Here is a 24,946-nt window from a genome sequence, read left to right on the forward strand (position 1 = left end):
CATGCTCACAGCAGGAGCCAATAATTGTAGAACCTGGGCTCGGGTCCTGGCTCCACCATCCACCAGCTTGGAAACTATGGACGAGTCTATGGAATCGCTCTATGGAATTTCCTCATCCACCCAACCTGCCCTGCACCCCTCATGGAAAGCTGAGGAGAAGGAAGTCGCACTTTGCACTGCAACCCTGCAGTATCAGGACGTCTGCCTGGTGTCCTGCTGCTAAAGCAGGAATGTGAGTCAAGCCCAAGAAGGTGGGTAGCGATCAGCCTTCACTGCAACACAGTCCTGGGTTACAGCATTGCCTTCACAATGCAGCTATTCCAAGGAGAGTGATTTTCCAAAAGGCTGCAAAGAATGCTTTCCCAGCTGCTGGTGCTGATGACGAGAAAGAAGAGGTCTAAGAAAGTGGCTCTCTAATTTAGCATCTTTATCAGTTCATAAGAAGTGAGTGAAGTGAAGTCGCTCAGTCGTGTCCAACTCTTTGCGACCCCACGGACTGTAACCTACCAGGCTCCTCTGTCCATGGGATTTTCCAGGCAATAGTAGTGGAGTGGATTGCCATTTCCTTCTCCAGAGGATCTTCCCGACCCAGGGATCAAACCCAGGTCTCCTGCATTGTAGATAGATGCTTTGCCATCTGAGCCACCAGGGAAGTCCATAAGAAGGGTTTATTAAAGAATTTAGATAAAATTTCAAGCATCTTATGGGGGAAATGATATGCTATGGCATTTTCAAGTTTGGCAGATTTGCAGAAGCATCAGGATATGGCAATTTCAAGGGCCACCATTGACCCATCCAAAACATATCCACGTCTCATCTCATCCTTTGTGATAACAGAGCCCCCATCAGATCCACCCGGACGTGTGGCTGTGTCCCCATCTGAGCTGGTACTGAGTGACAGAGACGTTCATCCAACATGATGTGCACAGTTACTTCCCGTGAAGCACAAATATAAGACTTGAAAGATGTCATGGATTTCTGTGCAGAGTCGATGCATCATGATGAACTGACAATAAAGCTGATGAAGACGGAAATCTCCTGGCTCTGGTCTGTGTTTAAGAATTCTGCAGTCAGCACGGGCCTGGGGCCAGACCAGCCTGGTCTGCATTCCAGCTTGGCCCCGAGCTCACCTGCATAGGGGAGGTGCTTGCCCTCCCTCCACATTATGGATGAGAGTCTTCATCCCTAAAATGCAGGTAATAACACCTCCTTCCCAGCCTTGTGATCCATGCACTACAGGTTCTGTATGTTACCAGGGGTGGGATGTGGGGTTCAGTTCAGTTCAGTTCAGTCGCTGAGTTGTGTTCAACTCTTTGCGACCCCATGAATTGCAGCAGAGTCTTCTCCAACACCACAGTTCAAAAGCATCAATTCTTCGGCGCTCAGCTTTCTTCACAGTCCAACTCTCACATCCATACATGACTACTGGAAAACCCATAGCCTTGACTAGAGGGACCTTTGTTGGCAAAGTAATGTCTCTGCTTTTGAATATGCTTTCTAGGTTGGTCATAACTTTGTGGTTAATGCTCAGTAAATAACCCTGGTTACGATCATTAATGAGCGGGTCCACGGCAGTTGCTCCTCTCCCACCCAAACCCAGACGGTCCCTATCACCAAGACATCAGTGATCACTGGAATCAGACCACAAAGTCCCAGGCTTTCTAACTATGTGTGTGACTTTGGTCAAGTGATTATGCATCCCTTATCTCCTTGCTATGAAGTGGACATAGTGGGGCTTACTTCACAGAGTTCTTGAAAAAAGGTGAAGTGACCTAAATAGCACAATGCTCAAAATATAACAACATGCAATGAATATCACTTCATGGCAAAGAGATGGGGAACCAATGGAAACAGTGACAGACTTTATTTTCTGGGGCTCCAAAAACACTGCAGATGACTGCAGGTGACTGCAGCCATGAAATTAAAAGACACTTGCTCCTTGGAAGAAAGCTATGACAAACCTAGACAGCATATTAAAAAGCAGAGATATTACTTTGCCAACAAAGATCTGTCTACTCAAAGCTATGGTTTTTCCAGTAGTCATGTATGGATGTGAGAGTTGGACCATAAAGAAAGCTGAGCACCAAAGAATTGTTGCTTCTGAACTGTGGTGTTGGAGAAGACTCTTGAGAGTCCCTTGGACTGCAGGGAGATCAAACCAGTCCATCCTAAAGGAGATCAGCCCTGAGTGGTCATTGGAAGGACTGGTGCTGAAGCTGAAGCTCCAATTCTTTGGCCACCAGATACAAAGAGCTGACTCATTAGAAAAGACCCTGATGCTGAGAAAGATTGAGGGCAGGAGGAGAAGGAGACAACTGAGGATGAGAGGGTTGGATGGCATCACCGACTCAATGGACATGAGTTTGAGCAAGCTCCAGGAAATGGTGAAGGACAGGGAACCCTGGAGTGCTGCAGTCCATGGGGTTGCAAAGGGTTGGACACGACTGAGTGACTGAACAATGACAAACAAACATTAGCTACGGAGAAGCGGCGTCTCTAGCAGGGAGGATGGAGGATGCCAAGACCAGACACGCAGGGTCTGTGTGTGAGTGTCTTCTTGCTGCTGTAACAAAGGCCATAAACTTAGTGGCTTAAACAACACAGATTTATTATCTTACAGTTGGATATCTGAGTCCAATATGAGTCTCCCTGGGCTAAAATCAAGATGTTGCCAAGGCTGCACTTATGTGGGAGGGTCTAGGGGAGACCCTGTTTTTCCTTGCCTTTCCTTGCCTTCCAGCCAGCTTCTAGAGAATGCCACATTCCTTGGCTCATGGTCCCTTATCACTCCAAACTTTGTTTACATTATCACATCTCCGTGATCCTCCTATTCCTTCTTATAAGGATCCTTCTGATTAGACTGGGCCACCCAGATAAAACAGGACCCTCTCCTCCTCTTAGGCGGGTTCTTATTCCCACCTGCAGAGCACCTTCTGCCATTTTTTTTTTTTTTTAACTTGCTAAGTCGTGTCCAACTCTTTTGTGATCCCATGGGCTGAAGCCCACCAGGCTTCTCCGTCCTTGGGATTTCCCAGGTAAGAATACTAGAGTGGGTTGCCATTTCCTTCTCCAAGGGGTTTTCCCGACCTAGGGACTGAACCCGCATCTCCTGCTTGGCAGGTGGATTCTTTCCCACTGTGTCACTTAAAAGTGACTATTCACAGGTTCTAGGCAAGAGGATGTGGACGTAGTTTGTGAGACCATTATTATACCCATCACAGCCTAGTTGAGGAGACTGAGGTAGATGTATTGGCTGGAATGTAGGGTCTTTAAAATGATGACTCTATGGGAAAGTTCTTAAAATGTAACTTAAACTGAAAGGAAGGAATCAAAGCCTTATGAACCCCATGATTACAACATTTACATTTTTAAAAAAATGTTTCTGGGAATCCACACAAATGGCAAAGCTGTAACTTAGAGTTATGAGCCTGTTTTTGAGTAAAATTGAGGTGTGACTACAGCCATGCATCCATTAATTGAGCCTGATCAATTAATGACTGAAAAGCCGTAAGAGAGCTTCCTAGGCTGGGCTTCTCTGATAGCTCAATCAGTAAAGAATCTGCCTGCAATGCAGGAGACCTGGGTTCGATTCCTGGGTCTGGAAGATCCCAACTGGAGAAGGGAATAGCGACCCCCTCCAGTACTCTTGCCTGCAGAATTCCATGCACAGACAAGCTTAGTGGGCCACAGTCTATGGGGTCCCCAGAGTCGGACACAACTGAGTGTCTAAACCACCAGATTGGTTAAAAGTAGAGACTTTAGGTAAAGAAAGACCCTGATCCAACTCTGTCTCTGACACTAACCATTTGGGCAATTGAGGTCATTTGGGGCAATTTTCTTAAATTGTCAATCTTACTTCCCCATGTGTCAGAGGAAACACACGACTTTTCTCCTAGGGTGTTACAAAGAATGAAGTGAAGTGAAGTGAAGTGAAATGAAGTCGCTCAGTCGTGTCCGCCTCTTTGCGACCCCATGGACTGTAGCCTACCAGGCTCCTCCGTCCCTGGGATTCTCCAGGCAGGAATACTGGAGTGGGGTGCCATTTCCTTCTCCAGGAGATCTTCCCAAAGGGATCGAACCTGGGTCTCCCGTATTGCAGGCAGACGCTTTACCATCTGAGCCACCAGGGAAGTCAAAGGAAGTTACAAGGAATAAGTGATGACAAATACCAAGAGCTGAGCAGAGTTCCTGGCACATGGGGACACGTGCCCTGTCCCTTCCCACTTGACCACGTCGCTATCATTACTGAGAAAGCCCCCCCCCCCTGCACGGGGGGGGGGGGTGGGCCACCCAGCCATCTCTGACTAAGGCAAAGCTGGTGGACATGTGAGGCAGGCTACCAAGAACAAGGCTGAAGGGAGTTTGGGCATTGTCCAGCAGCTGGGATCCGGGTTCCAAAACAGATATCTGCAGAACCCAGGACCCATGGCACCCGGCCTAAGTCTCTGGAGGAGGTACTGCTGCCTGGGCAGGTGGGGCCAGCCTGTCTGCTTCTTCCCCTCCAGCTGGCCTGTCCCAGAGCTCTCACAGGGCAGCTGCCTATCTGCGGGCCAGCAGGTCAGTCTCACTCTGCAGCCGGAGACCATCTTGGTGAAAGGGACACTGGCAGAGGGCAGACCCTGGGCACTTGGAGTCAGGCAGCCTGGGTCCAAGTGCTAGTAACTAGAGTGCTGAGTAACTAGAATGCAGAGCGGACCCTGTTCCCACCCCATTGCCTGGTTACCCCTGACTGCAGGGAGGTGGCTGTCAGAGGCTCACAGCTTTGCTCTTCTCTGAGAACCATCCTCAATAGAAGACTTCCTCAACCTTGGCCCACAGCTGGCGGGGACTCAGAGGGGGACAACAGCCAGGGCAACGCTGCGGTTTGCTCCAGAGCATAACCCGAGGGCCAGCCTGCCCCCAGGGCCCATCTGTCACCCCCCACAGCTTTCCCATCAGGTTTCTCTCACTCTCTTCTGGGTTCTGTCCTCAAGGGCACCCTCCCCCTCACGCCCCTCAATTCCCACTCCAGGCTCTGCTTCTTGGAAACTTGACATCTCACTGTGAGATCCCCTGGCATCTCACTGTGCTGACCAAGCACAGGGGCGCTCAGCGTGGGTCCCCAGACCTGCAGCCCCAGCATCACGGGGTGACCTCAGAAATCCACATTGTCAGGCCCCGCCTCCTGACCTGCAGACCCACTGATCCAGAAACTCCGGGGGAGGGGGGCGGAGTGCACCTCCTGGGCCTGATGGAGCCTTCTGGTTCACTTCGTGCCGCTCCACGCCAAGGGCACTGTGGGTCCTAGACCATCAAGCGCCTGCACAGACGGTGACTTGAGGCCCTAGAATGGAGCCAGAGCTCTTCTGACTCACAGTCATCCCACGGCTTTTGGAGAACACACCGAGGGGATGGCAATGGGACTTTTTCTCAATGTCTTTAATTAGAACAAAGCCATCAATGATGGCAGCATGCGGTTACTTTGACACAAACTAAAACTCATTCCCCAGGGGGAAGTCACATTGACAATGTAAGGAAGTTGCCCAAAATGACCTCAATTGCCCAGATGGTTAGTGTCAGAGACAGATTTGGATCAAGATCTTCTTTACCTAAAGTCTCTACTTTTAACCAGTTTAGTCGCTCAGTCCTGTCGACTCTTACAACCCCATAGACTGTAGCCTGCCAGGTTCCTCTGTGCCTGATATTCTCCAGGCAAGCATACTGGAGTGGGTTACCATTCCCTTCTCCAGGGGATCTTCCCGACCCAGGAACTATTCCCAGGTCTCCTGCATTGCAGGCAGTTTCTTTACTGACTGAGCTACGAAGGGAGCCCTTAACCCAGGCATTGCTGGTTAAGGAATGGGTTGAGTCTGGTGCCCAGTGTCCTCTGCCTGGGGAGGGGTCATGGCACAGGCAAGTCAGATGAGGGCTTCTCTCCCATGATCGTTGGAAAGATGGAACAGGATTCCACCTCCAGCAGCCTGAGTCCTTCCTCCAAAGCCACAGAGGCCTCCCTGGAGGCTAAGAGAGTCAGAGCAACATGAAACTGAACACACCACGAGGCCTTGAACCAGACTCTCCTGGAATCTAACTTCCTCCCTGGAGGAAAGCGTGCTTCAGGGATAGGTTCCAGCTGGCTGGGAGTTTAAGCCTTCCTCAGGGTGATGGGGGCCCCAGGGTGGGGAGGCAAAGGTGGTGAGATGCTGTCCCCTCCCACGACTCGAAGAGGAAGTCACAGCTGGCATCCCAGGGAGCCACCGGGAGAGCCCCACCAGCCAGGGCCCTGGGAAAGGAGTGCGACGGGATGAACTTAGGCAAAGGGGGACACTGGGTTGGGAGAAGGTGGTGCGGCCCATGCAGAGGTGAAAGAGGAAGGTGGAAGTGTCTACAAGGACTGTGTGAGAGGGAATCCTGCAGATCAGGAGACCGCACGCAGCATGCTGGGCAAAGCCTGGGATACGGGTAAGGAGCTGCATACAGTTCCCACAGGGCACCCAGCCCGTCTTGAGCTGTCTGTGCAGAAATAGCCGACAAGCCACATCATGCACTGCCTAATGAATCCATCCATCAACGTCGCACGTAAATGATGAACCCCAGGCTTCTGCTGGTCCAGAGAGCTCGCTTGTTTTTATGTCTCTATCGTGTGTATCAGAGACCCAGACAGGACGTCCGCATTCCCACCTGGTAGACTGTAAATGCCTTCCCTCATTTCCAGTCTGATAGCAGGTGAGGAATTTTCACTTGACTTCAACATGATCGCATCTGAATCTTTTCAGTAGATGTTTCTCAGACAGAATGAAAGACCTGAATAAAGACATCTCAGCCCTGAATTAAAGCCGTCACCTCTGTGAGGTTTGACCCGTTAACTACCCACTGCCTCTGGACCCCCTTCCCATGGTTGACTTCTGGGGTCTTCTCACCGTCTTCCTCCCTCTTGGCTACCGTCTCTTCCTTTCTTTTGCGTTCTCTCCTTGACACCCTCCCTTCTGGGTTCTCCTGCCGAGTCTCAGACCACTGCCGAGGCAGGACCCAGAGCCCAGCCATGGCCACTAGCCCTTAGAAGCAGTGACCTCCAAGTCTCCACAAGCTTCATTTGGGGGGAGTTTCCTGGTGGGCCGGGGGGTTAGGAATCTGCCTTCCTGTGCAGGAGGTGCAGGGAACTAGGATACTACACGCTGCAAAACAGCTCGCACACTTCAATTACTGAGCCCTTGAGCACTGGAGTCCAGATGCCACAGGGAAATACCTCGCATTTTGTAAGGAGGACCCCAAATGCCACAACTGAGACCAGACTCTGTCAAATAAATAAATAAACATTTTTTAATAAAGATACTTGTCAGTAGATAAAACACACACACACACACACACACACACACACAGCTTTTCCAAAAGGAGATCAACCAGCTTCTCTTGAGCTGCCGCCACTGACATCTCCTCCCCGCCTGCCCCTCCATCTCCCTCCCTCCCCATTCCTTTCCTCCTCCTCACTCCCTGGTCCATTTTCTCAGCACGTGGCTACCATCCTCCCATCACCCACAATGGAAACCAGGGTTCCACCTCCACACCCACCTCCAACGTCCAGTTACAAGTCAAGTCCTGATTTATCTCATGAAAGACCCTCTGCCTCAGCCCATCAGCTTAATCTTGCCTGAGCTGCCTGGTCTCGGCAAGGTCACAATCAAGGGGCAACCCTTCCAGCCTCGTCTCCCATCAGGTTCTCCCAGATCCCCTTGATGTTGTCAGTTTGTGACCTTGTGAAGGTCACACACTCCCTTGAGAAGTCTAATAAAAAGGATACATTTCCCCCCAGAACAGAGCCTGGGAAACATACACTTAAGAAACTGAGGCCATGTGCAGGCGGTGCCGGGGCTCAAGGGGACCAGGATGCGGACATATATCCAGACAGGACTATCCTCCAAGAAGATGCACGCACCCCTGTGTTCACAGCAGCACGATCCACAGCAGCCAAGACATGGAGACACCCTAGATGTCCACAGACCGATGAATGGATCCAGACGTGGTGCATATATACAGCGGGATATTACCCAGCCATAAAACAGAGAAAGAGCGCCATTTGCACCAGCATGGATGGACCTAGAGATTGTCGTACCAAGAGAAGTCGGGCAGAGGAAGACAAATATCATACAGTATCCCTTAGTTTAAAATATGATGCAATGAATTTACCTTCAAACAGAAACAGACTCACAGACATAAAGAACACACTTGTGGTTGCCAGTGGGGAGGGTGTGAAAGCAACGGATCGGGAGTTTGGGATTAGCAGATACAAGCTAGTATATGGAGAGTGGATAGAAAGCAACACGGTCCCACTGTATAGCACACAGAACTATACTCAATATCCTGTGATCAACCACAAAGGGAAAGAGTGCACATGCACGTGAAACTGAGTCATCTCGGTGTGCAGCAGAAGTCAGCACAACATTCTAAATCAGCTCCACTTCCATAAAATAAACTCTAAAAAATAAATGATCCAAAGACTTTGAAGTTAAAAAAAAAAATTCTATTGTTATTTCCATGAATATAGCTAATAAAATCTCTCCAAGTTTCAAAAAAAAGAATTTTTTTTAATTAAAAAAAGAGTCCAAGATAGAAATCCTTAAAATGAGCCCCTTCTTCCTGGATGTGGCTACTTCGCCGTCTCTGTGGCCATGGCCTCGGCGGCCTCCTGCCCAGCTCTGCCAGGGGTTAACCCCTCGCCCTCTGCACAGCTCAGGGTCACCGCTGCTCAGCAGGGCTCCGAGGTCTGCCCCCAGCACGCACACCTTCCCATCCGTGCAGCTGCCTGTGTTCCTTTCCTAGAGCTGCCACAACAAATGAGCACAATGGGAGAGTCACAACAGCAGGAGTTTATTGTCTCACAGTCCTGGAGGCCAGACATCTGATGCCAAGCTGCTGGCAGGGCCATGTTCCCTCTGAAGGATGCAGGGAGCATCCTTCCTTGCCACTTCTTGCTTCTGGCAGCTGCTGGAAACCCCTGGCAGCATCGGCTTGTGGCAGCATCATTCGTCTGCCTTCATCCTCATGTGGCCATCCTCCTTTTGTCTCTATGTCTCCAAACTCTCTCTTATTACAGTGGCCCCAATCACTGGATGGAAGGCTCACCCCAACCCAGTATGACCTCATCCTGACTACATCTGCAAAGATCTCATTTCCAAATCCGGTCCGTTCACAGGTTAGGGCTTGAGCACAACTTCAGAAAGACACAATCTAACCCAGCACGGTGCCCCCGACAGGCCGCCATCACCGTGAGTTCTCACTATACTGCCCTGTAATTGTCTGGGTGTGGGTCTGTCCCCTCAAGTTGATGGAGGCCTTCAGAGGGCAGCTCATCATCACCTTCCCTCCATGCCCAGCGCAGTGCCTGCCAACCGAAAACCTTCACCGATTGTTGACTGACTGAATAAATCATTTTGCATTTTAATAAGCATTATATCTATGGGAGGAAATCAGAACATACCTTCCTCAGACAGCTTGATCACATTCCACTGATGTTTCAAAGACATTTTACTTAGATTCAAAGGTCTGTTAATGGCAAAGATGCACTGGGCTAGAGGGAAGAAAAATCAGCCACAGTTCACATCTCTAGCTCCTCTCGGAATGAGTCAGGCTCCCTCCCACCTTCCGTGGTGGGCTGAAGAACCTCCAAACACTCTACCTGTGATGAAGTCACCAGAATGTTTCCATGGTAACCAGGGAGGGTATGAGGAGTCCACCCTGTGCTATTTCTCCTGAGAAGGAGTAGCAATCATCATTTTGATGTTTATATCTGAGGCTTTGTTGACAAGTTAAAAAAAAAAGTTTGTGCAACCATTAAGTCTTCTGCAGAGCACTGTTAGCTGTGAGATAAAGAACGATTTTATCTCCTGGCTACATTCCGATACACATTTCCCCTCAACTTCTCATTGCTTTTTTATTTTTCACCTTGTTTTGATGATGCTGGTTCTCGTGCCAGGCAGCACTTTTTACTGTGGATATGCTCCCTCACTATTAAAATACATTCAGATAGCATCACAATGTTCATTTGTTTACCCTGCTTGTAATACGTGTTACCAATTTTTGCAAAGTGGTTTATCTAGAAAATTGGGCAACAGGGCAATCTGTGTACCATGCAAACTATTACAGGAATGATCAATTCCAACAATTTAACAAAGCACCTTTGACACTAAATTATAATGAATATTGTTTTATAATTTATACTCAATCACATTTGAGGTGGCCTATAATTAACAACACGGATAAAAAGCCAGCAAAACTGGTCAAAGATGCAAGTAATGAACTGGAGAACTCATCGGACCATAAAGCCTGGGCTAAAGATGACCCTGGCACAGAAGAACCACAAACTAAGGGTGTGTTTGCAGCAGCCAAGGCCAAAGAGGGGAACATGATAAATTGCATAACTCATTGCCTTTCAAATGAAATACACTGCTTCATACAGAGAGTGGTTTTATACTCTGGGATAAGGCAATGTTAGTATGGGTCATTAGATAAATGGACAGCACCTTTGTAAGTTGGTTCACAAACACCAGGACAGTGTAAAATTCACTGGACAACCCCAAGGTACTTTGAGTCAGGTCAATGTCACTCATTATAGTTGTTCAGTCACTAAGTCATGTCTGACTCTTTGCGACTCCATGGACTGCAGCACGCCAGGCTTCCTGTCCTTCACTATCTCCCAGAGTTTGCTCAAACTCATGCCCATTGAGTCGGTGATGCCATCCAACCATTTGATTCTCTGCCACCTTCTTCTCCTTTTGCCTTCAATCTTTCCCAGCATCAGGGTCTTTTCTAATGAATTGGTTCTTCACACCAGGTGGCCAAGTATTGGAGCTTCAGCTTCAGTATCAATCTTTCCAATGAATATTCAGGACTGATTTCCTTTAGGATCGACTGGTTTGATCTCCCTGCTGTCCAAGGGCCTCTCAAGTATTATTCAGCACCACAATTCAAAAGCATCGATTCTTCAGTGCTCCGCCTTCTCTGTGGTCCAACTCTCACATCCATACATGACTAATGGAAAAACCATAGCTTTGACTAGATGGACCTTTGTCAGCAAAGTGATGTCTCTGCTTTTTAATTCACTGTCTAGGTTTTTCAAAGCTTTCCTTCCAAGAAGCAAGGGTCTTTTAATTTCAATGTCACTATTACATCATAAAGGCAAATTTATTGTGCAATCAAGGCAAGACAGATATTGGATAAAAAGGTCATCTCCTTTAACACTCAGAATGACCTTTGTAGGAAAGCACAGTTATCACCCCCATTTTACAGATGAGAAAGTTGCACCTCCTTGAAGTAACCTGCCAAGCATCAGTTCAGTTCAGTTCAGTCGCATCCGACTCTTTGCCACCCCATGAATCGCAGCACGCCAGGCCTCCCTGTCCATCACCAACTCCCGGAGTTCACACAGACTCACGTCCATCGAGTCAGTGATGCCATCCAGCCATCTCATCCTCTGCCGTCCCCTTCTCCTCCTGCCCCCAATCCCTCCCAGCATCAGAGTCTTTTCCAATGAGTCAACTCTTCACATGAGGTGGCCAAAGTATTGGAGTTTCAGCTTCAGCATCATTCCCTCCAAAGAAATCCCAGGGCTGATCTCCTTCAGAATGGACTGGTTGGATCTCCTTGCAGTCCAAGCGACTCTCAAGAGTCTTTCCCAACACCACAGTTCAAAAGAATCAATTCTTCGGTGCTCAGCTTTCTTCACAGTCCAACTCTCACATCCATACATGACCACTGGAAAAACCATAGCCTTGACTAGACGGACCTTTGTTGGCAAAGTAATGTCTGTGCTTTTCAACATGCTATCTAGGTTGGTCATAACTTTTCTTCCAAGGAGTAAGCATCTTTTAATTTCATGGCTGCAGTCACCATCTGCAGTGATTTTGGAGCCCCCCAAAATAAAGTCTGACATTGTTTCCACTCTTTCCCCATCTATTTCCCATGAAGTGATGGAACCAGATGCCATGATCTTCGTTTTCTGAATGTTGAGCTTTAAGCCAACTTTTTCACTCTCCACTTTCACTTTCATCAAGAGGCTTTTTAGTTCCTCTTCACTTTCTGCCATAAGGGTGGTGTCCTCTGCCAAGCATCACCCAATCCAATAAGCCTGAAGCTGAGAGTTTGCAATATGAATGATCACTGTACACGCAGAAAAGGTAGAAATGGGGCCTAATCTGTAGGATCTGATAACCTCTTTCATGAAGCTTGAGAAAGGGGACAGAACATGCTGGCTTTAGATGTCAGGGCTAGGTGACACCTGGCCCTCCCACATTCTAAGGCTGTTTGCTCCTCAGTTAAAGAGGCAAACTGAAGGTTGGGGAACCATGAAAAGAAAGGTTTTCACCAGCCCAGCACTCTGCCTGGCAACAACAGCCCCCCATCAAAAAACGGAAAGTGTTGTTAGCCACAGTTCTATATAATTTTCATCTCTCCCAGAAAATGATGGAGCATAACACAGACTTGTCCAATAATGAGTAAAAACCTGCCCACTAATTTTGTAGCTACTCTGGCTCTAGCTGATTTCCAAGACACCTGGAACTGGAGGAACCAGGCCTCTGCCCTTGGTGTCCGGGCTTGGCTCCAGGGTCAGCGTTTTGTGCGATGGGAGCAGGGTCGGCCCTGGAGGACTGGGTAAGACCACTGCGTGCAGGACCGTCCACCCAAATATGTTTGTGCGCATGCACCAGCCTCCGAGCCCCTGAGGCTCAGCTGGCGAGTCAGCCTTGGTGGGATCGCGCCACGACCCCAGTTCAGTCAACAGTTACTGGGTATCTGATGTCTTTGAAGACCTGACTCAGGTGCTGGGCTGAGCACAGGAGAGCTTTAAAGATGAGCAGAGCACAGAAGTCCCCGTCTTTAAAGACTGTAGAGTCTGAAAAAGGAATAAGATGCATAACGAGACCTTTTTCAGTGCAAGGTGGATTTCCCCTTAAGGGCTTTCCCCCCTCCCCTTAATTGTGGTAAAACACACACACACACACACACACACACACACAACATTAAATCTACCATCCTAGCCATTTTTAAGTGTCCAGATCTGTGGCAGTAAGCACATCCATCTACACTGTGTTGGGCAACCATCACCCTCATCCACCCAGAGGACTTTTTCTTCACCCTGAACCAGAACTCTGTCCACTTTCAGCCATAACCATTTGCCCCTCCTGCAGCCTGGGACCACTGCCATTCTATCCATAAATTTAACTATCACAGGGACCTCATGTAAGTGGAACTATCCAGTGACTATATCCTGTTATGACGGCCTTATTTTACCCAACCCGATGTCTTCAAAGTTCATCCATGTTGTCCCATGTGTCAGAATCCCCTCCCTTTTAAACGGTGAATGATACTCCATTGCATGGATGGCCCATACTTGTGTGGGTATCTGTTCCTCTGCCAGTGGACCCTTGGGTTGCTTACCCCTTTAGGCTACTGTGAATGCTGCTGCTGTGAACAGGACGATACGGACACCGCTTCCATACCCTGCTTTCGGTTCTTTCCCCAGACTGTCTCCTGCCTTTCATTCTGCAGTCCTGCCTTGCTTTTATTACCTCATTTGTTCTTAGCAAACATTAGAGAGCTTTTGCGATGGGCAGGAAGGGCAAAGAGCTAGTCACTTGGATAGATGGGTATAGTAGTCATCTTCCCGCCTTCCCTGGTGGCTCAGAGGGTAAAGCGTCTGCCTGGAATGCGGGAGACCTGCCAGGTTCCATCCCTGGGTCGGGAAGATCCCTTGGAGAAGGAAAAGGCACCCCACTCCAGTACTCTTGCCTGGAAAATCCCATGGACAGAGAAGCCTGGTGGGCTACAGTCCACGGGGTCGCAAAGAGTTGGACACGACTGAGCGACTTCACTTTCCTACTTTTCTACCCTTGTGCAGGGGGAGTGGGCAGGGGAGACGGAGTGGGTCTCACTTTAAGCCGTCAACACTGGGAAGTGGTGGTGGTCTCTGTCATGTAACCTAACGCAGACAAGCTCAACTTGGGCTCCAACCTGAAAGGGACAGAAAGTGCCATCACTACCACCACCATCCCCTACCCGCTTCTGAGTCAGTGAGCTGGGAGGAGGGCAGGGGGGCGAGGGATCTGCTGGGCTTCTCAAGGACACACAGTCTCACCTAAGCAGAGGGCTTGGGGGTGGGCAACAAGAAGGAGCCGTGAGAGAGGTAGAAAGAGGAGGATTTTTCCTCCTTTCTTTTGCCCCAGCACAGCATGGGCGAAAGAGTCCAGACAAGCAGCTGAGACCCTGGGCTCGGGTCCCAGCTGTCGTTCAGCGGTGACTTGAGCCGGTCAGCACATCTCTGGGCCTAGCCTCCCGTCTGTGACATGAGGAATGTGCAGGGGCCTGGGTGGCCTCAGGACACCATCTGGTTCTGCCAGGGGTCTTGTCCACGATGGCCGGGCCGAGAGGTGCTGGGGAGCTTTGAGGGATGGAGTGTGTGAGCAGCATCGCCACAAACTTGCTTCTTCCATAAACTTGAACGTGGCTTCGTGACACCCCCTCTTCTTCAAGGAGCGTCAGGCTCACTGAAGCATGGTCATCACTGCCTGGCACCGAATGTCATGCACTGGTTTGATTTCAGAAGGGACCGGTTCTGCCCCTCTTCCAGCTTCCCCTGGTTGAAATCCAGGCTGCTGCGGGGCCCTGATTACTGGGCTTGTTACCCAGGCAGCTTTCTGCAGGATGAGCAGGGGTGGACGGTGCAACTTTAGTCCAGGGCTAGATGACAATTGATACACAAAGAAGAAAAATGGGATGTTGTTGGAACCTCCTGAGAAAGAACCCGTAGCAGCATCTGGCCCAGCTGCAAAGCCACATGCTCCAGAGAGAGCAGGAGAAGCTGTGTGCTTGGGGTTCATTCCGTAAACAAGCCACAGAAATATTTTCACAAGACGTCAGCCTGGATTTCCTCTCCGTCACGAGGAGCAGCGTGGTTCTTGTTTGCTGGGCAGTGGGGTTTCTCACATCTCCTCCTCTCGGCTACCTTGGCCAGAGCCTGTCTGGAGCCCACAGAGGTGATTACAGGTTCTGCCACGAGCTGGACAAATGAAATCAGTGCAGTGTCTGAAAGCTCCAAGTCGTAAATTTCTCATTGTAAGAACGACACTGTACATCGCAGGTATGGGAAGAGATGTGGCCACCAGATCAGATCGGCAAACCCAGCATCCAAGGAAAAACCCAGGTTCACAGATGCTCATGCCTACTGCCATCATCCTGCCTTCCTACCTGCAAAGTCAAAGCAGCCTCTACAGAATTCTCCAGCAGCTCATCCACCGTGCTGGACGGTTAGAACCAGCTGGCTGCTCTCACCAGCTGTGACTTTTGAGTTGCTGTTGTTGAATGGGAGAAAGATCCTAGAACTCTGTTTTCCCTAAAAGTCCCTCCCGCTGTAACAAATCACAAACTTCAGCAAGAACAAGGGAAACTGTCCCCTTATAGGTCTAGGTTTGTCCTCACCTGCCACCTTACAGCAAGAGGAAGCAGAGGCTCAGAGCAGGGTTTGGCAGAGAAGCTCCTGGCTGGGAAGTGGCCGAATCAGACTTGCTCAGTCAAGGCCAGGACTCCAGATCACTGACTGTCAGTCAAGTTATCTTCTAGCCACAGCCCCATCTAGCTGAGCTGAGCTGCTGTCTCCCTGTGGCTGATTCTTTAAAAAATGTAACAAACATACCATAAAACTTAAAATTCAATGGTTTCTGTATATTCACAAAGTTGTGCAAGCATCACCATGATCTAATTCCAGAACATTTTCATCATCCCCCAAAGAAGCCCCAAAGCCATACTGTCCATCCCTGGAAACCACTAATATATGTTTTCTGGGTTTGACTATTCTAGATATTTCATATAAATGAAATCATAAATGTGTGGGCTTTTGTATCTGGCTTAATGATGGAAGGCAGCAGGAGAAGAGGGCGACAGAAGATGAGATGGTTGGATGGCATCACCGATTCAATGGACATGAACTCGGGCAAACTCAGGAAGATGGTGAGGACAGGAAGCCTGGAATGCTGCAGTCCATGGGGTCATGAGAGTTGGACACGACTTGGAAACTGAACAACAACCACAACGTATTTCACTGAGTAATGCGTTCAAGGTTCATCTAGGTTGGGTCAAAAGGTCCTTCCTTTCCATGGCTGAATAATGTTCGTGTTGTATCCATATTCATACTGTATGGAGCACAGACTGAGTATCTGTTCATTAACTGATGAGCATTTAGATTGCTTCTACTTTTGTTTCCCCGATAGCTCAGTTGGTAAAAATCCACCTGCAATGTGGGAGACCTAGGTTTGATCCCTAGGTTGGAAAGATCCCCCGGAGAAGGGAAAGGCTACCCACTCCAGTATTCTGACCTGGAGAATTCCATGGATTGTATAGTCTATGGGGTCACAAAGAGTCAGACACGACTGAGCGACTTTCACGTTCACTTTTTGGTAATAATAATCAACGCTACCATGAACATTTGTGTACAAGGCTTTATGTGGACACAGTTTTTCTTTCTCATGGGGATATTCCTAGGGGTGGAATTGCAGGTCATATGGTAACTCCATGTTTAACTTTTTGAGGAAATGTCACCCAGTTTTTCAAAGTGGCTTCACCACTTTACATCCTTACTAGCAAAGTGGTAAGATTCCATTTCCCCCATCTTTGCCAACACTTATTATTATTCATTGTTTAAATTGTAGCCTCCTGCGGCTATGAGGTAGCATCTGATTGTGGGTCCACTTGCATTTCCCTAATGACTAACAATGTTATGCATCTTTTCATGTGTTTACTTCCCATTTGTGTATCTTCTTTGCAGAAATATCCACTCAGCAACTTGGCTCAAATTTTAAATTGCATTATTTGTCTTTTTATAGCAGCTCTACGAAAAAGAGGATTATAAAACTTCCTATGCCTCTTACCTCCAAAGGAGTGAAAGGACAACAGTGATTCTCAGAACCACACCCCCCTCCCCCAAGGCAGCATCTTATTTCTATGTACCTTCAGCAGTAATGCATGAAGGCTTAAGAGAATGTTCTTGGTGTCCCACAGACATGGGCTTGGATCTAGCTTGAACACTTATAACGTTTGCGACTTAGATGATTCACCTAACTTTCAGCTTTCCCTGCTCCCAAACAGGGATCATGGTATCAATTCACTGGACTGACAGGAGAGCTGAAAGAAGACACGCTGAAAGCCCTCCGCGCGTGACTTGTCACATGGAAAGTACCCAACAAAACTTCATTTCCTTTTGTATCCAGTGAATATTCTTATAGCATCACTATGGGCGAGGTACTGGTCTAGACCCCAAAGTCACAGCAACAAGCGAAACGGAAAATCTCTGCCTTTGTGGAGATTATATGCAGCTTATCATTTTAGCAGAAGTTAATGATGCTGTTATTATTATTATAATTCAACATTTTTACTCTTAATTGCAAAATAAGTACAGGCTCATCAGAAACTAGAGTGACAAGATAAAGGAAGTCTCACTAATGATCTTGAACTTTAGAGAGAGACCCGGCATTAGCATCCTTAATTACAGGTCTCCCAGTGCCCCAGCAAGGCCTTTCTGCTGTATTTGCACAGACACCTGGGAGGGGAGAAGCCACCAGCAGGGGCTCAAGAATGTGAAAAAAGATGTGCACACCAAGCTTTAGCACTGCTAGGTGTCCAAGCACAAGGGATAACACACACTTACCAAGGGAGGCACTTAGAAGTGTACAAACAGATCATTATAACCAAAAATAGGATAAAGAATTAAAAGATGCCTGGGAAGAAAAAGTGAGCACAGCAGCTCTTGTGGCTTGAAAAGCAAGTTCAGTGGGACGGGGTGGGGCTGAACATGAATTTGAATGAAAAGTGAGACTGCTGGCCTGGAGAACTCTTCTGCAGACTGGGAGCAAAACCCACTGAGAGGAATGAGGTTGAAGAATAATGGGAAATGGTGCTGAGTTCAGAGGTCTGCAGTTCTGCAGTGGAAAAACAGAGAGCCGACCTGCACTCAAGGCCAGCTCTACCGTGACTGAAAGTGAAAGTCATAGAGTTGTGCCCAACTCTTTGCGACCCCATGGACTATACAGTCTGTGGAATTCTCCAGCCAGAGTACTGGAGTGGGTAGTCTTTCCCTTCCTGAGGGGATCTTCCCAGCCCAGGGATCGAACCCAGGTCTCCCACATTGCAGGTGGATTCTTTACCAGCTGAGCCGCAAGGGAAGCCCAAGAATACTAGAGTGAGTAGCCTATCCCTTCTCCAGTGGATCTTCCTGACCCAGGACTCGAACCGGGGTCTCCTGCATTGCAAGCAGATTCTTTATCAACTGAGCTATCAGGGAAGCCCATGGACTAGCAGGGTCAACTAATGAGCTAATGACCTTTCTCTTGGTTTGCTCATCTGCAAAAAGGGTTTGGCAATTCTGACCTCATCATGCACGTTAGACTCTCAAATCCTTTAGAGAACATTCCCACCACCTTGGAAGTGAGACCTCTAGCGTAATCCAGTTGTTGATTCCCAGCTTATTGTGGGAGTTTCTGAAATGCCTAGATGACAATAGAGGCATTTGCCAGATACCGTGATAGTGGTTTTTTTTTTTTTTTTTAGCTTTTTATTGCGTATTGGAGTGTAGCCCATTAGGGGCTTACCAGATGGTGCTAGTGGTGAAGAACCTGTCTGCCAATGCAGGAGATAAAAGAGATGTGGGTTTGATCCCTGGCTTGGGAAGATCCCCTGGAGGAAATGGCAACCCACTCCAGTATTTTTGCCTGGAGGATCCCATGGACAGGGCAGCCTGGCGGGCTATGGTCCTTAGGGTCCCAAAAAAGTTGGACACAACTGAAATGATTTAGCACACACACACACACATAGCTGATTAACAATGCTGTCACAGTTTCAGGTGCACAGCAAAGGGACTCAGCCCTAATATGCATGTGTCCATTCTCCCCCAGACTCCCCTCCTGCTGCTGCTGCTGCTGAGTCACTTCAGTCGTGTCCGACTCTGTGTGACCCCATAGATGGCAGCCCACCAGGCTCCCCCGTCCCTGGGATTCTCCAGGCAAGAACACTGGAGTGGGTTGCCATTTCCTTCTCTAATGCATGAAAGTGAAAAGTGAAAGTGAAGTCGCTCAGTCGTGTCCGACTCTTAGTGACCCCATGGACTGTAGCCCACCAGGCTCCTCCATCCATGGGATTTTCCAGGCAAGAGTACTGGAGTGGGGTGCCATTGCCTTTTCCGAACTCCCCTCCTATCCAGGTCAAAATGTTCTTTGACAGGAGAATTTATAAATTGTGAGCTAGTCAACTATCCAGCAGTGAAAGTAAGAAAAACTACAGGTACACAATTAATATAGATGACAAAAAGCAAATCAAAATAAGAGTAGAACTCAATGAAGCAGAAAAAAAAGAATAATAAAAAGTTGGTTTGTGGGAAAGAGAGACTCATCAGAATCAATCAAGAAAAAATTCCGAGACAGACACAAATGGCCATTGTGGTGTTGTCATTCCATCCCAGCCTCCGTGTCTCTAAGGCTCTCCCCGCCTCTGGTGGGGGACGTTATGATGATCCTCTTGGGCGGTCCTGAAGCACAGGAGGTGCCCTGATGCCCTCTTGCCAGCATCACTTTCCAAGAGGCCCTGGATCCTGGACTCCGAGGCTCCCCTAGTGGTTGGCATCACCACTGCACCTGTGTCTCAATCCTAGCACTCCCTTGGCCCCAGGAACTCAGAGAACACAGTCCCCTCATGCTCTCCGACCTAAAGCCTGGATCCTTCACCGGGCTTAATCAAAGCGGGATCATCCCAGATCAACCCCAATGAGCAGAGTCAGGACTTACATGCAGAGTGAGCACAAAGCGAGTGTTCTTAAAAAAATAACTTCCTCCTGTACTGCTAGTTCAGTTCAGTTCAGTTCAGTCGCTCAGTCGTGTCCGACTCTTCGCAACCCCATGAATCATAGCATGCCAGGCCTCCCTGTCCATCACCAACTCCCAGAGTTCACTCAGACTCATCCATCGAGTCGGTGATGCCACCAGCCATCTCATCCTCTGTCCTCCCCTTCTCCTCCTGCCCCAAATCCCTCCCAGCATCAGAGTCTTTTCCAATGAGTCAACTCTTAGCATGAGGTGGCCAAAGTACTGGAGTTTCAGCTTTAGCATCATCCCTTCCAAAATAATCCCAGGGCTGATCTTCAGAATAGACTGGTTGGATCTCCTTGCAGTCCAAGGGACTCTCAAGAGTCTTCTCCAACACCACAGTTCAAAAGTATCAATTCTTCGGTGCTCAGCCTTCTTCACAGTTCAACTCTCACATCCATACATGACCACTGGAAAAACCATAGCCTTGACTAGATGGACCTTTGTTGGCAAAGTAATGTCTGCTTTTGGATATGCTATCTAGGTTAGTCATAACTTTTCTTCCAAGGAGTAAGCGTCTTTTAATTTCATGGCTGCAATCACCATCTGCAGTGATTTTGGAGCCCCCCAAAATAAACTCTGACACTGTTTCCACTCTTTCCCCATCTATTTCCCATGAAGTGATGGGACTGGATGCCATGATCTTCATTTTCTGAAGTTGAGTTTTAAGCCAACTTTTTCACTCTCCTCTTTCGCTTTCATCAAGAGGCTTTTTAGTTCCTCTTCACTTTCTGCCATAAGGGTGGTGTCATCTGCCTATCTGAGCTTATTGATATTTCTCCCAGCACTCTTGATTCCAGCTTGTGCTTCTTCCAGCCCAGCGTTTCTCATGATGTACTCTGCATAGAAGTTAAATAAGCAGGGTGACAATATACAGCCTTGATGTACTCCTTTTCCCATTTGGAACCAGTCTGTTGTTCCATGTCCAGTTCTAACTGTTGCTTCCTGCTCTGCATACAGGTTTCTCAAGAGGCAGGTCAGGTGGTCTGGTATTCCCATGTTCTTCAGAATTTTCCACAGTTTATTGTGCTGCTAAGCCCCACATAAACCCAGCAGTGCTCCCGACAGTGCCATTCTGGGATCCTCTCTCTCCTTCACAGATAGTAGGCACATATGCTTGTGCTTAAATGTCTTCATAACCATAGCATACAGATGTCAAGGTGGTAATATCTTCTCCAAGTCCTCTAAACACAGAAGTACGTCACTTTCAACTCAGCGGAAATCTGTCCTATCATTTAAGTCTCAGTTCAAACCATTTCCCTCTAGACGCTTCGCCCCCAGGAAAAAATGCCTCAGTTGTTCTCTTGTGTTCGCAGGGCACTTTTTCACATGCATGTACTCATCAGTGTCCTGTAACTTCCTGGGGGCAAAAGCCTCCATCTTTGTATCCACCCCCACCCCCAATCTTCTGCTTTGGGAGATAAAGCAGTGAGGAATGAACTCTGACATTGGAAAACCTGATCCCAATTTTGCCTTTAGCAAAGTTAACCTCTCAGAGCCCGTTTCCCACCTGTGAAGTGAGAATTGATGCAATTGTTTCCTGCCTGGGAAGCTCTCAGTACAAGCGCCTGGCACAGAGCAGAAGCTGAGAAGTAGCAGCTGCCCATCGATATGAGAGATGGCAACACATTCACTGAACTGGGCTGGGTGACTTGTGCTGGCTCCCCAAGGGTCAGTGCGCTCCAGGTGTCCACGTGGCACCTCCTGCCGTCAGGATGCTTGTCAGAGCTGGGGCTACACTGGACCAGAGCCCCAGGATGTATCTCCGTATAAAAAGGAGAGAGGAGAAAATATTGGGTTGGCCAAAATGTTTGGGTTTTTGCATACCAAAAGTTTGCAAACAAACTTTTTGGCCAACCCAGTACAATGATCCCCTGTGAACAGGAGGTGCCTGCTTTCTCCCTCCCCTCCCCCTTCCATGGAGCTCCAGCCACAGCAATGTCCTCCTGCTGAGGACTCTCCTCTTGCCCCATGAGATCAGCCTCCCTGGAGAACACCTCTGCTTTGCACACCCTGGATGCAAGTCCTGTCCTACCGAGTCCCCCAACCCACCTCTGAGACATTGGGGGCCACCTGCCTGGGCAAACCCAAGTCAGTCTGGCAGTCCATATTCTGTGCTTCTAACATAGACCTCAGCACGCCCACCTCTTGTGCCCTAACTATATCTCTGGCTTGTCCCTTGAGAATTTCTGGGCATGCTCTCTCTGCCAGTTCATTTTCTTTGGCATCACCTCTGCCATTCTCCACCGTGCCTGCTCTTCACATAACTGGGCATTTTTGCTTCCAAGTCTCTCAGTCCTTTGGATCTGGCTGGAAGGTGTGCTGCCAAACAGAGGCTACTGCCATGTTTGGGACACCCAGTACCTCGTTTCGCGGGCATATCGCTGGCGTCATCACCAAGGCCCAGTAGACACAGCCAGCTCTTCCATGACGTCTACAGAAACAGATTCCCTACAGCTCTCGTTCACTCCAAGGGGAGAAGAGTTAACAGTGCCACTGGGTCCACAGGACCTTCATTTTTCTAATAAGAATATAGAGATTTCTAGAAGGAATTCCAGGTTTGTGTGCTTGTTGCTGTTTTCATTCTGCTTCCTGCCCACCCATCTCACCGACAGAAGTGGGGAGTAGCTGGTAGACCTGGAAACTTTCGGAAAGCTTCTGTTCACCTTGCATCGCCTGGTGGGGAGACAGCACAGCCTGCACACCCAGGGCTCTGTGTGTGGTTGTGCCCTTAGTGAGTCTCTGCGGAAGTCACAGCCACCCCTTTAGTATCTGCCCCCGCAAGCCCCTCAACCCCCCAGGAGCAGAAACAGGCCACTTCCATCTCGCTGAGAAGGAAATGATACCCAGGTGGCTTGCTCAGGGCGTCTGAGATCCCACCCCTGAAAAGCCACCTGTTTTCATTTTGGTCCCAGGAAATTTGTAAACAGATCCCCCAATCCCCCATCAGCATCGTCTTAATAGCGTCCTGCTACAAAGACAGTAAAACACGAAGTTGTGCTCACACCTCTCTGAATCAAGTGCCTTCTATGAATTGCCTGGATGGAAAGGAAACACTGAGAAAAGTGTTTATGATCTAAACCCATGGCTGCAGGGATTCTGATTTGATAGTTTTTTTTCCTACAAATTCACTTTTTTAATCTGTCTTGAATCTTTCCATTAGAAATAAATGTGGAGAAAACAGGACTTTTTGTTTCACAGGCGACAGAGGCGCAGTCTGCTCCTTCACCTTCCTCAGTCAGGACTGGCCCTTCAGAGCGTCTTCATTAGGGAGTACTGGATGAATCGAAGCGCCGAAGAATTGATGCTTTTGAACTGTGGTGTTGGAGAAGACTCTTGAGAGTCCCTTGGACTGCGAGGAGATCCAACCAGTCCGTCCTAAAGGAAATCAGTCCTGAATATTCATTGGAAGGACTGATATTGAAGCTGAAACTCCAATACTTTGGCCACTTGATGCGGAGAGCTGATTCATTTGAAAAGACCCTGATGCTGGGAAAGATTGAGGGTGGGAGGAGAAGGGGACGACAGAGGATGAGATGGTTGGATGGCATCACCAACTTAATGGACATTAGTATGAGTAAACTCCAGGAGTTGGTGATGGACAGGGAGGCCTGGCATGCTGCAATCCATGGGATCGCAAAGAGTCAGACACAACTGAGCGACTGAACTGAACTGGATGAACAGTGATAAGCCATAAACCCCAGTGTGAAGCATGGCTTTGCTTGAACTTCTAATGGCTGCTAGCTCAGGCCCACAATCGGTGTGACTGCTGAAATCCCTGCCAGGGGTTCCTCGTCCCCAAGAACAATCTGAGCTGCCACTACAGAGCCCGGAGGTAAGAGGCAGAGCAGAATCCTACCAGAGGGTGGGGACCAAGAGAGCAGGCCAGCCCCCCGTTTGCATGTTACTCGTTCTGGAAGGGGTCTCTGCAGTGGTCCTGCACTGGAACCAGTGCACTCTGATGTGAGAAACCAGGTCCTCAGACTGGGACAACCAGACCCACTGCCTGTCATGGAACACCCTCCCTCTGCACATGTGGGGCCTTGATACAACCTTGAACTTGGGAAAGGGTTGGTAGGTGGTGTCAGTAAGGAGCGGTGGGTGGTGAGCACACCTCAGCAACCAGCCCTTGTCTCAACTCTGTCCCAGACTTCAAGAAAGAGGGAAGATTGCTCAGGTTTTCCTGAGTACTGCAGGGATTCAAATCCAGCCTTTCTCGACTCTAACCAAAGCTTCCCCACCAAGCCACATTGACCTCGAGGAAATAGTTTCAGCCTGTGCTCTCAACATCAAGACTGTCCACTGCCAACCATGCCTAAACCTGTGCTTGTGTTCTTCCAAAGAAGACTGCAGGCTTCCCTGGTGACTCAGATAGGAAGGAATCTACCTGCAGTGCAGGAGATCTGAGTTCAATTCTTGGGTTGGGAAGATCCCCAGGAGAAGGGAACAGCTACCCACTCCAGTATTCTTGCCTGGAGAATTCCATGGACAGAGGAGTCTGGAGTACAAAATGAAGCCAGGAAAAGGCTAACAGAACTTTGCCAAGAGAACACACTGGTCATAGCAAACACCCTCTTCCAACGACACAAGAGACAACTCTACACATGGACATCAACAGATGGTCAATACTGAAATCAGATTGATTATATTGCTTGCAGTCAAAGATGGAGAAGCTCTATACAGTCAGCAAAAAACAAGACTGGGAGCTGACTGTGGCTCAGATCATGAACTCCTTATTGCCAAATTCAGAGTTAAACTGAAGAAAGTTAGGAAAACCACTAGGCCATTCAGGTATGACCTAAATCAGTCCCTTACAACTATCCAGTGGAAGTGAGAAATAGAGTCAAGGGATTAGATCTTATAGACAGAGTGCCTGAAGAAGTATGGATGGAGATTCGAGCCATTGTACAGCAGGTGGTGATCAAAACCATCCCCAAGAAAAACAAATGCAAGAAGGCAAAGTGGTTATCTGAGGAGGCCTTACAAATAGCTGAGAAAAGAAGGGAAGCCAAAGGCAAAGGAGAAAAGGAAAGATATATCCATCTGAATGGAGCGTTCCAAAGAATAGCAAA

General features: G+C 48.5%; 1 protein-coding gene across 1 annotated transcript in view; it reads right to left on the reverse strand.

Moving 5' to 3' along the window:
- Window positions 1–24,946, reverse strand: part of C23H10orf90 (chromosome 23 C10orf90 homolog) — a 242,833-nt gene that overhangs the window by 83,999 nt on the left and 133,888 nt on the right. The gene's annotated exons all lie outside the window — the stretch shown is intronic.

The sequence above is a fragment of the Budorcas taxicolor genome, chromosome 23 (assembly GCF_023091745.1).
Source record: "Budorcas taxicolor isolate Tak-1 chromosome 23, Takin1.1, whole genome shotgun sequence".
NCBI lineage: Eukaryota > Metazoa > Chordata > Mammalia > Artiodactyla > Bovidae > Budorcas > Budorcas taxicolor.